The 3,392-nt window shown below is 37.7% G+C and overlaps 1 non-coding gene across 1 annotated transcript; it reads left to right on the top strand.

Moving 5' to 3' along the window:
* Nucleotides 1-2,654: 2,654 nt before the first annotated feature.
* On the top strand, nucleotides 2,655-2,760 carry LOC114913806 (small nucleolar RNA R71). Its single transcript, XR_003799672.2, has one exon. It is a non-coding gene; the product is annotated as a small nucleolar RNA R71 (small nucleolar RNA).
* Nucleotides 2,761-3,392: the final 632 nt, after the last annotated feature.

Here is a 3,392-nt window from a genome sequence, read left to right on the forward strand (position 1 = left end):
ATGACACAAGAAATAATTGGGGTACCTGGATCTTTCAGTTTGGGTGGGGCAATTTGCTGGAAAATTAAGCTAGTCTGCTCAGTTAGATGGACTTTTCTTGGTATTTGTGCCTTTGATTTTTTTGTGTGTTGCTCCTTAGATTGATTTTGATGATTACAAAGCAGTTGAAGGGGTACCAATAATTTTCATTTAAAAAAGTCTTTTTGCTCTTCAGGGGCAAAATCGTAATTTTACCAAACCCTAATTTGATAGTATCAATTGGTAGAACAAAAGATTTGTGATCTATTGGCAAAAATTTCATTATTTTTGGACTTATATTTTGGAAGTTATGCATGTTTGAAATCCATGAGTCGACCCATTGAGTCAGCTCATGGCACAATGAGCTCTTTGGCACGCAGAATTTTTGGCTTGGCACAACCTGTGAGTCGACCCATGAGTCGACCCTCAAGGCATGAGTCGACTCATGAGTCGACCCCTGCAGTTTTAGGCCAAAAATTACAGAACCCTATTTTCTGGTTTCTTCAACAGAGGTCGACTCATGAGTCGACCCCTGAGGCATGAGTCGACTCATGAGTCGACCCCTGTGACAGGATTTCTCCACAACGGCTAGTTTTTAACCCATTTTAAGTGCTTTTAAAGCTCATTTAATGTGGTCTAACGGCTCTTTTTCAGCCTAGAATGTTTTTCTCTATTTCTTAAAGCTATAAAAGGATTCAAAAGGTGGGAAACAAAAAAGAGATAGCAAGAGATTAAAAAAAGAAAAAGAAGAGCATTCAAGAGAGCATTCAAGAGCATTCAAAAGAGAGAATTTGAAAAAGGATTTCTCAAGCCAACTTTTCAGCCCTAATCAAGAGCTCATTTAAAGCCTTCAAGAAGCCATCAATCCAAGCTTACCAACTCCTCAAGCGCTCAATCAATTCTCCATCCACCTTAAGAAAATCCAAAAAGGGGCTTCTTCTCTTGAGTAAAGTATATTTAAAATTATATTCGCTCATAAAAGGAGCTTTTCTTGTACTTATTTATGTTATAAATTGTTTGACTCAGTTTGAGTGATTATTTTTGTTTTGGAGGGGTTCCAAAACAAGGGAAGGTTGATCTGAACCTAGAATCGGAGTGTATTGGGTTGGCTTGTACCCGAAAAATAAGTGGACTAGCTTGGGATAGCTAGTGTCAGAGTTTTCGACATTTGTATTCAGGTTGAATACAAGTTTAGTGGATTGGAATTCCCAAGTAGGAGCTTGGAGAGTGGATGTAGGTGCAAGGTTGGCACCGAACCACTATAAATCCTTTTGTTTGTGGTGTGCATAATTGCTTCTCTTTAACTCTTCATTATTTTCTTGCATTCTTGCTTTTGGCAATTAATCTTGAAGTAAGGTTATTCTTCTCATTCATTTAGCTATTGACAAATATTTTTTCATAAGTCATTAGTTAAGTTCAAAATTTTTAGAAACCCAATTCACCCTCCCTCTTGGGTTGCATAGCTGGGCAACACTGTGTACACAGGTCCTTTAGAAATTTAGCATAGGTTGGAACTTGCTTAATGGCATCGAGAAGAGGTAAGTTTATCTAAACCTATTTAAACAGTTCCAACATTTCATTCATTTTTATACCCTTCTTATCAAGAGGCAGAGAGGATTCTAAAGCACTGGGAAATGGAGCTTTAGGTGCAGGTGCTGGGTTAATAGGTTCTTTCTTGTCTTCAAGTTTCTTCTTTTCTGTTGTAGCTGAAATTGGTTGCTCTTGTTGTTGGATTACTTCAGGTTGATTTAAGATTTTTCCGCTTCTAAGGGTCATAATCGATTTGGCATGTTCGAAAAAAGTTTCAGGACCAATGGAGCTTTCAGCCATGTACTGTCCTTTTGGATTATTAATAGGCTGACTAGGTAATTTGCCTTCTTCCCTCCTACTGAAAGCTGTTGCTAGCTGACCTATCTAGGTCTCTAGCTTTGCTATTGATTGCGTATGAGAGTGAAGGAGTTGGGTATTCATTTCTAGTCCTTTAAGTGCTTGCAGTACCTTTTCTTCGAAACTCGAGCTATGAGTACTTGGAGTGGGTTGAGGAGGGTTCTGGTATTGTAGCTGGGATGGATGCTTATAAGTTGCCTCCGGATAACCTGATCTTTGTTGCACTGGAGGAACCGCTGGTTGTGATTTTCATGAGAAATTCGGATGGTTTCTCCATCCCGGATTGTACGTACTAGAATAGGGGTTGTTCTCTGATCTATGAGTAGTTTGGGCTTGATGGACTTATTCTTGTACATATTCAGGAAACTGTGGTGCAACCGGACAATCATTCACACAATGAGTGGGGCTCGAACACAATGCACATATATCTTGTATCTGATGGGATGGAGAAGGTGACTGTCCTATACTTAATAATCGATCTAACTTTTGGGACAATTCATCTACTTTATGATGGATATCTATGGCATTTTCTACTTCATATATTCCATCTCTTTTTGGGTTTAACATGGGTTTATCTCTAACAGAGGCAGACATATGATGTAATGAATTTTCACTTAAAATTTCAAACAGTTGCCATACCTCATTCTCATTTTTCGGCATGAATGTCCCACCGCATGATGCATCGACCATTTGTCGATGTCTTTCAGATAGCCCATCATAAAAATATTGGATTAATTGCCACTTGGGTACAGCATGGTGGGGACATTTTCTAATAAGGTCCTTTAATCTCTCCCATGTTTCATGAAACATTTCTCCATCTAATTAGGAAAAACTAGTTATGGCTTTCCTTATTTGATTAGTTTTTCCTATGGGAAAATATTTCTTGAGAAACTCTCCTTGCAGCTGGTCCCAGGTTGATATAGTCATGGAATCCAAAGTATGTAGCCAGTATTTGGCTTTGTCCTTAAGTGAGAAAGGAAATAATTTTAACCTAAGAGCATCATCGGAGAAGTTGTGAATTTTGACAGTTGAGCATATCTCAAGAAATTCTTCAAGATGTTTATAAGGGTCCTCATTACTAAGTCCATAAAATGAAGGTAACATTTGGATTATACTGGACTTAATTTCATATTGGGTGGCCTCCACAGGGGGCACTTGAATACAAGGAGAGTAAGTATATGTGGAAGGAGTAAAGTACTCCTTCAATTATCTGGGTGGATCATTCTCCCGATTTCGGTCCATATTTTTATGTCTGTTGGCTCTAAAGGTTCTTTCTATTTCTGGATCAAAAGGTTGGATATCTGATCGTAACGATCTACGGCCAAGCATACACCTTACAATTATACTTTAGAGCAAACACAAAAAAATTTTCTTTTTATAATATATATTTTTTATAATAAAGTGAGAAAAGAATGAAGAAAATCTAAAGAGAAGAACCTAAGAATCTTAAATCTATGAAAAGGAAGAAATTAGTTAATGTTTAGATG

The sequence above is a fragment of the Elaeis guineensis genome, chromosome 7 (assembly GCF_000442705.2).
Source record: "Elaeis guineensis isolate ETL-2024a chromosome 7, EG11, whole genome shotgun sequence".
Lineage (NCBI taxonomy): Eukaryota > Viridiplantae > Streptophyta > Magnoliopsida > Arecales > Arecaceae > Elaeis > Elaeis guineensis.